This window comes from Coffea eugenioides, chromosome 2 (genome assembly GCF_003713205.1).
Source record: "Coffea eugenioides isolate CCC68of chromosome 2, Ceug_1.0, whole genome shotgun sequence".
NCBI classification, from domain to species: domain Eukaryota; kingdom Viridiplantae; phylum Streptophyta; class Magnoliopsida; order Gentianales; family Rubiaceae; genus Coffea; species Coffea eugenioides.
In genome coordinates, this window is record NC_040036.1 from 28670020 (window position 1) to 28678995 (window position 8976).

At 35.8% G+C, this 8976-nt stretch overlaps 1 long non-coding RNA gene across 15 annotated transcripts; it reads left to right on the plus strand.

Annotated features, from left to right (window-relative positions):
* The first annotated feature begins 861 nt into the window (after positions 1-861).
* On the plus strand, positions 862-8638 carry LOC113762407. Of its 15 annotated transcripts, none has more exons than XR_003467191.1 (14): positions 862-989; positions 1348-1441; positions 1521-1619; positions 2626-2654; positions 2739-2871; positions 3072-3129; positions 3251-3351; positions 3605-3700; positions 3789-4195; positions 5596-5704; positions 6759-6889; positions 7141-7372; positions 7555-7723; positions 8296-8638. It is a non-coding gene; the product is annotated as an uncharacterized LOC113762407 (long non-coding RNA). The 15 variants fall into 15 exon arrangements; XR_003467192.1 differs by having other exon boundaries at positions 2744-2871; XR_003467189.1 differs by having other exon boundaries at positions 2636-2871; positions 3789-3882; positions 3975-4195.
* Positions 8639-8976: the final 338 nt, after the last annotated feature.

Sequence of the window (8976 nt, forward strand, 5' to 3'; positions counted from 1 at the left end):
AACAATCATGAAAAAAAATGAAGAATTATGGTAAACATAATAATTTGGAAGTCATTAGAAATGTCCTTACATATACATAAGAAGCACTTTGTTCATTGGGTTTTGGGTTCCTGTTCATTGGGCATTTTTGTCCTTAAAATTTCATCTGCTCACTTCAGGCCCATTTTTGTCCTTAAAGTCTTTTGGTTGTGGTTGTTCTTTTGGTTAGTGTTCATTGCAATTCGTTTGTTCTGTTCAAGAGCTATTGGAACTGCTTGTTGCTTCTTGCAAGGCTTAGCCGAATGTCAGTGGAACATTGGCTGTTTTGCAGCATTTATTACAAGAAGCATTAATGAGATGTGATGTTGATTTCTATCAGCCAGCTAATTTTCTCTTGTTTAATTACATTTTCGTCCCTCAAAATATTCATTGAATGGACTATATATTTTCAACTCATGTCTAATAGTGTCATTTTACAATAGCTTTTTACGTTTTCCCTCTGAATTCTGTCGGCCATTACTAATTCAAGCCAATTATGCCTTTATTCTGTCGACCTTATCACTTATCAGACGATATACTACGCATTATCAAACCAATACCTACCAAACCCAAATCCCTCTCTCACCCGATGCCCCCGTCCACTCCCCACCCTCAACACCCCCCTCACCCCGTGGCTAACAGCTCCGACTGCCGTAGCAATGGCTTTTGTTAAAGCCCAGAAAACAAAAGCTTACTTCAAGCACTACCAAGTCTCGTTTAAGAGAAGGAGAGAGGGAAAGACGGACTACCGAGCTAGGGTGCGTCTTATCAATCAAGACAAGAACAAGTACAATACTCCGAAATATCGCTTTGTTGTGAGCAATACACTGAAGACCCATCACAGCTGATTGCTGCTCAGAAGGTTCCTGCGGCCGCAGCTAAGAAAACCCCAGCTCCTGCAGCTGCTCAGCAGCAGCAATCCAAGCTGACGGCTAAGCTTCCTTCGAAGCCGCTCCCCCCAGCTCAAGCTGGTTAGCTTTCCTTTTTCCTCTCTCCATCCTTCTTTTATTTCTTCCCTTTTGAGTATCTTATTTGTTTTGCACACTTTTTTATCGAAGCGTTAATGGGCGTTAGGGGTTTTTGTACTTCAATGGTATTTAGTGAGAAAGCAGCAAGTAAAAATGGTAACAGTTCTCTTTAGAATTTGAAATGGATGAGATAATTATTGTATGTTGAGTTGATAAACTTGATATGAAATGCAAAGGAACAGATAAAATTTTGAATTTTGCTCTAATTTGTTCACGTTATTTTTGGCTACCGTTGATTTTTTTTTTCTCCTTCTTTTTTATTTACTTTTGTCAAAATTTATTAGTATTTGTTTTAGCACAGGTTTTTGTCTTGTTTAACATAAGCACTATTTAAGATTGTGAAAACTTCAATTATGCTGGAAGATTGCTGTGCGCTCCAGTGGTGACTTTTTTTTGTAAGTATCATTTCCGATGTTGATGTTAATTTTTAGCTTTTCGAATCAAATTTGGCTATTTACTTTTCCGTTAACACAGGAGAGTCTTTGAGCAAGAAAATGTATAGCAACGGAGACTCTTCTTCTCCGGAGGACTCCAATGGCGAATCAAATGAAAAGGCTCAGAGATCGATCAGAGGTATTAATTTTTCCCACGTATCTGATTTAGTTTTGCAGTTTGTGATGCGATTTGGGTAGTTCCATGTCATCTAGAAATTGTTTGTTGCGCAGAAAGTGGCTAAAACGAAAGAGATGTTGTCGAAGCAAGCAGGTCAAACCAAACAGATCTTTGTAAATGACTTTGCCAAACGTGTTATTTCAGAAAAGTTATTTCAAAAGACATATTTTTGACTTGGAGTGAGACCCAATATCTCAAACTTCACCAATGCCTTGTGTTTCACAACTTTGCACAATCACATAAAGACTGTACAGTCCAAGAAACAAGGATCAATAATATCTATCCACCACGAAAATAAGAAAAAAAAAATCTATGATGCCTATTAATATCTACAACTTGCAAGTCCTGAAAAGTGGCTTGAACGATAAATTTTGGGATATTATTATGTCAGAGGAGACTTAAGAGTAATTTTTCTTTGTTTCACACCTTATAGCCTCAATTGGATAAAACTGCATTATGTTTCAGAAGGAAATACTAATAATAGAACCCCTAGAAAGTCAAAAAGATTTTGGAAGATCTGCAGTCCGGATCCCCAAATGAGCCAAAAAATTTTCCTCAGTAGTTCTGTCCCATTAATATGAAGATTAGAGTTGCAACTTAAAGAATAAGATCAAGAAAAGAAAGCACCAGACGATAGCTTCAATATCTCTCACTAAAAGATAGAATAAATTTTATTTCAAAAAACGAAAACAAACCTGTGCGAAGCAATCAAACACGCATTGCAAACAAACCTGTGAGCATCAATTATCTGGACGAAAATGAAAGACCACGAGACAAAAGCATGCAGATATGGAAACAATTGCTGAAAATGACTTGACAGGAATTTGAATAATAACTTCCTTTCTTGCATAAACTTGGAATAATCCTACAGCAAGTTAGTCAATGAGTGAGTAAATTTCTGAGGCTTTCTAGCAAGTCAAGAAAACTGGTCCTGCTACCAGTTCGAATTTTTAATGTTCATCATCAGTTTGTTGCAGGTTTAGATGGTCCACATTGGTACATGAATGTTCATAGCTGTTTTCTTTGAATTCTTGATGCAAATGCCCACATGCGGGTTTGATGAACTAAAAGTGTATACAGAACAGACAAACATTTGCCTCATCTGGAGAATACAGGGCAATGACTGACATGTGAGCAACAAACCCACCATATGATGCATAATAAACAGATCTTTGCCAAACGGGCTGAAGAGCACGAAAGATTCATCAACAAGGTAATCAAGTAACTGACCGACCAAAACCCACCATATGTTTGTCAGATGGTCTCAGTAGCTATTAAAAGAACAACTTTGTAGCTCATATTTGTTTCCGGGATTCATTGTTTATTTACTTTTACTAGCATCTTTGCTTATGGTTTGGTAACCTGGGATGTCGATTTTAGGTTGCACTGATTGGGAGCTTTTTGGGTTGATAGGTAACTTATTTGTTGAGTGTTCTTGGGTTTGGAACATTCTGCTTTCTGTTGGGTGCCAGTGAGTATTACATTCTTGAGATTTGATAATTCAGTTATCTTTATCCCTCGAATAATTAGTTAGGCCTTGTGGATTGTCATTTGCTAATTTGTTTTTGTGGTTCTTTTCTATTGTGGCGCAGGGCCTCAAGATGTCCCTTATGCATATTGTTTGCTCTCTATCATATTTGTTCCTCTACGGTGGATTTATTATCGATACAAGAAATGGCATTATTATCTCTTGGTAAGCTCTTCCTGTTTTGCAACTTCTTGTTTTGGCCCATTTAACTATACGAATATTTTTTGTTTTGCGTATCTCGGTTATTTAGATGTTTTGTCGAAGAGGTTCTAGAGTCTTAATTAGACAAAATCACTCTATGTTTAGTTGGAATTCTGATGGTACATGTTATCTGTGAATTTTTCTGTTTCAGTGTAGACTTCATCTCCTACAAAATGTACTTTCTCTTGTGTCACTATGTACTTCTTTTGCCATTCAGGACTTCTGCTACTACGCCAACACACTATTCTTGGTCATGCTTCTTTGTTTTCCTAGAAATGAGAAGTTTTTCATGATTTGCTTCTCTTTTGCAGAGGTAAGCAATCAATCTGGAGATGCCTTGTTTTCATCTAAATGGCATTAAGATTTGCTTCTTTATGTCTTGACTCCTCACATAACTGCAGGGTCCACTGGCTTGGGCACTGATTGTGTGGAGATGCAGCTTAGCCTTTAATTCTTTCGACAAAATTGTAAGCGTCTTCATACATCTTTTGTCTGGTAAGTTGGACATCCTTCTCTACAAAATAAGACAAAGGAACTTAAGAACCTTTTGATCCAACTTCGGCCCTTCTTTTCCTTGATCCCCAAAGCAAAAGCTGCAAAAATTATCTGTGGAATTCTTGATACGGTGGCCAAAATAGCTGCCGCATCTGATGTTCAGATTGCCCTATGCAAGGAAATTGTGCAATAGACACGTGATGAGAAGTGAACTTTCCTTCGTTAGCGCACTGAGGCAAAGCTTGCAGCTCTATTGATGGAGACCAAGGAAGATTCCGAAACTTTAGCTCTCCTTTCTGGACCAATGAAGGAGGTGAGAGGATATAGCTTTCATTTTATATGGTCTTTTGCACTTGTATAATTTCTCTCATGGGAAAGTTTCATGTTTTATGTCTCTGCAAGTTCAGAATATAGGAAAGCTACAGCTGAGTCCATTAAGTGCTCTTTTTATCACTTGAATTTCTTCATTTCCAACCTCCCATAACTCAAGTACTGATTTACCTTGACATCTTTGCTCAAAAAGCATCCTTTAGTTGATAAAAACTTCTTTTCCTGCAACTGCTTCATAATTTCATACTACAGACCAGCTTTTATGTATTAATTATTTTTCGAGGACTTGGAACAACTGAATCTTGAACAAACAGCTCAAGAAACTTAAGCACATAATCAATAACTAATATGTTTCCTTGCTCCAAATCATTATGTTGTCTCAAAAGTTGAGACAAGTCCAAATCTATTTGTTTAAGTTTTGTTTTACCTTCTTTTATGATAGCCATGATATAAAAAATGATGCAGTGTTTCTTAATGAGTTTGAAGACCAAATCTGACTTAAAAATAAATAGGAATGGAATAAAAGAAATGTAGGAATCACATCTAGGTTTTACTACTGTGTTACCATTAATTGCTCGAGTCTTGATGAACTTTGAATTCGATAAGTGCAATTCTAATAAGTATTATTGACGATTTGGAATTCCACTTTTGGAGTTCGAAAGTTGGAGTCAAGTTATGCTCCTAGAATACATGCTCTTTTTTTTTAGTGTCTTATCAGACAATTTCACATAATTATTTATCTAAATGTTGATGTTTGAATAGTTTATCTAGAAAATTGCATAAAAAGCGATTTTTCTGATATGATCTAGAGAACCATTTCATGAGTATTGAACTTTGTCCCTTCTAAGTACCCCAAAGAACCTTATGCCCAGCCTTCTGCATTTAGATTGCGTAGAATTCTATGATCCCCAATTGTTCCTCGTTCTGGAACTGCTCAGAATCTAGGTAACCTTGAGAATGACTTTTGGTAAACGTAACAAGTCCCTCATGAGAGACTGGTATCATACAAAATATGGAAACCAATGTTTCATTTCCATTCTTTAACCTCCTTATCAGAAAGAAATAGATCCAGCATGGCAGACTGGTAGAAAATTGAAAGTTTCAAGGATCTAAAGGAAAACCAACTCATAACTAAGGCTCTCAATCTTAATTTCTAAGAGCTATCATTTGTGTAAATTTGTCATCAGAAGATTCATATTATGTCCGAAGTATTCTAGGTAGGATGTTATTCTTGAATTCTGCCTTCAAATAAATCATGGTTAGATAAATACTAAATTTTGACTATAAAGTGGCATTGGTACTACATAACTTAACTATGCATTTCTTTTTAACCATGGCATGCACGTCTTACTTATTTTTCTATTATATGCTTTTGTGTCTCAGCTAAAGCTATAGACGAATGTCCTGACCTCAAGACCAAGGCTGCTGAGTCAAATAAAGCAGCAAAGATAGATTCAAGATCAAAATCCATTGTTGAAAGGATGCTTGATAAGTATGTAAACTTCTGAAATGCTAGATTACACTATAGATTTAAACTTTTTCTCATTATCTCATTTTTGGACCTCCCTGTAGGTTTATAACTAACAGAAAACATCAATAAGCTGTGAGAATAGCCATAAAATACCAAAGATTGGATAAGATTGAGGAAGCAGTTATAAGAAGTGACAACATTTAAGTAACCCTATACTATTGTAATCAGGTCTCTCACAGTTTTGTCAGCTCTAGAAAATATTAGTGTGACGTGGTTATATCTATCTAATTCATTCTTGTTAACCTTGTTCATAATTCTAATTCATTCTTGTTAACCTTATTACTAATTCTAGAGAACATTAGTCCAAATATATTAGATGTCAAAATTTGAGAAATTCTGACCCTCAACTACTTTAATGCAGATACAACGTCTTCTTGTTAGAGTATTCCAAAAACTGCCATCACCCCATTATTTAAGCATATGTCAGCTTCTCATGTTTTTTGGATAGACCAGAGGACATTGCAGCTGTATTTGAGAAACTCTTAAGAACAGAAAGCAATAATGATGCTTTATTGGGATTTCAAATAGCATTTAACCTTGTAGAGAATGAACACCAAGCTTTTCTTTTGAAAATGAAGGACCAACTTTCCAGTCTCAAGGAAGATGTTTATGCTGAGAGGTTATGAAAAATAAAAGGAATACTGTCTGGAGAGACTTCCATACAGTTGACATTGCAATTCTTATATAATTATTATAACTAAGGCATTTTCCCTATTTTCTTTTCTTCTCTTCCCAAGATAGTTTCTCAGTTTACTAGATTTCTTTGAAGTATTTGACTAATTGTTGGTTTTTTGCATATTACATTGCATGTCCTAATTCTCAACACAATAAAGCAATCTGTTGAGATGAGAAATAATATTTGTCATAATGCAACTATATACGCTAATAGCATTATGCATGCTGTCAGAACCGTCAGCACCTTACTGTGCACCTGCTTTGCTCATCATTTTATATGTTGCATAATGATAAACGTAGTCATTTCTATCTAACATTTTGTATTTGTTTAAACTCTCAGAACTGGCTCACCCGGGCTACAAATTAGGTTAAGTTTAGCGCAACAGCACTACGAGAAACACAAGCAGTGTCTACTATAGGGAAGGCATAAATCAGTTCCTGTGTGATAGTCTAACAAGCGCTAATGCTGAGGTATTTGCCTTGTTGTGTTAAGTAAAAAAGTACCTATTTTTATCTTTGCACTTTTCCTCCTTTTTTAAAAATTGTCTCCTACAAGTTATTCAACATAGTACCTACCTTAAAGAATGTCCTTTACTCGGACATCTCTGCTTAATGTCTATAATCTATTTCTAAAATTAAAAGCTAAATGAATTCTCTCTTTTTGTGAAAAAGAGAAATCAAAAGTCAGTTGGACATTTCTAACGATTTGGCATTGGGGATAGCTCTTGACAGTTTATGGAACAGAAGAAGCAACTGATACACTGATTGAGCAGATAACTTGGGATCAAGACCCCACACTACGTTATGGATAAATGTATGCATTTGCATTGGCTTACAGTAGAACTGCAAACAACAAGGCCATTCGACAGCTGCTGCATTTTGCTGCATCAGAATTGAGTGACAATGTTAGGCACACTGCAGTTTTGGCAATGGCTTAGTTTCTCTTACGTTCAGGTTTGGCACTTGCATATGGTTTATGTTCTAGGCTATAAGAATTTGACAACAAGGCTTTACTTCTCCAAACAACTTTTCATATGATGTATTCGCTCTTAATTTTTTCTAACCTTCTACAAGGATCAATGAAAATGCACATATTGAACAATCCATCTAATTGAGTTGCTAATCTTAAAATGTAGACTCCTCAAATCGTCTCCCTGCTCTCTGAATCATATAATCCACATGTTCATCATAGTCCAGTTCTTATGTTTGGCATATCATGTGCTGGTACTGGTCTGAGCGAGGCCATATCATTGCTGGAGCCTTTGACATCAGATGTGCCAGCGATTCCCCTGTTGATGCATTCAGGTAGTTTTTTGCCTCATTTAACAGTGATTCCCTGATTTTTTTTGCCTTATTTAATAGACGGCAATTGGAAAAATTTATTCTGGATAAGCATCAGGACACTATGAGCAAGATGCTTGCAATTTGAGCATTAGGAATGTTGGATGCCACTATTCACTGATTTAACCTGAGCATAAAATCTCATTAATGCTGTACAATAACTCATAAGTATTAATCTTCTTGTTTCATTTTCTTCTCTACATCAGAAGTATACAGACTCTTATTTCTTCTGCTGCATCCATTTTAGATTACATCAACATAATGGATATTCAGTGTTTTCCCATCTATTGCTACCTCTATGCTATTATACTCGCACCTTCTCCACATACCAACTCCCCTGCTGTTACTTTGACTAAAACTTTCCTCCTTGTGTAATGAAGATTGAGAAATGCATCATTTTCATTTCACAGTTAGTCACAATAGATGCATGATCTCTTTATTATAGAATAAAAAAAATGTTTTCGTTGACAATGCTTTATGTTCGATTTTTTTTAGTTGTTACAAGCTTTGCTCACGGACAATTTTGTAATTGGTAGATTCATGGTGCTGCAGAAAGGAAATCAGAACTGGAGCTCTTTGAATGGACTAAGCATTTTGAGCTCATGTGTAACACATAGTTCACGACACAAGCCTGAACTAGCGTGTCAGTTATTGCTTTTTTTTTTTTTTTTTTTTATAGCAGCATGGACGTTATTCTTTTACTTTTTATAACAGGAAACTCATTCTATTGATTTTTGCTCACACTTAATATCAGAGCCTAAAACATCATGCAGTGAAAGTAATTGCTCATGCTCATTCATTGTAAGACACTTATTGCGCTTATAGATTGTGTATACAACTTCCGCATTGCTATTATTATCTGTTTCTTATTTTCGCTTCTTTTTCTCTTTCAACATTTTCCCTTCCCTCACCCGTGCATAATTCTCTATATATTTAATCAAGTTTGTTTTGTCTTCATTACTTCTCAGTACAATGACAATTTCAAGCAGTAATCAATTATATAAAAAACTCAGACCAGTTCTCCTCTGCTCATCAAACAGAAAAGTGAAAATCAGGAATTGCATAAACTCAGTGACACCTTACTAATATATACTACTTTTCCATGGTAAGGAACCTTGCTAACAGGTCTAAAGTTCCCACGCCTTGCGTGGGAAGCGACCCCTAGTATATATATATATACACACTCTTATATAATGCAGTTGAAGTTTGACAAAAAA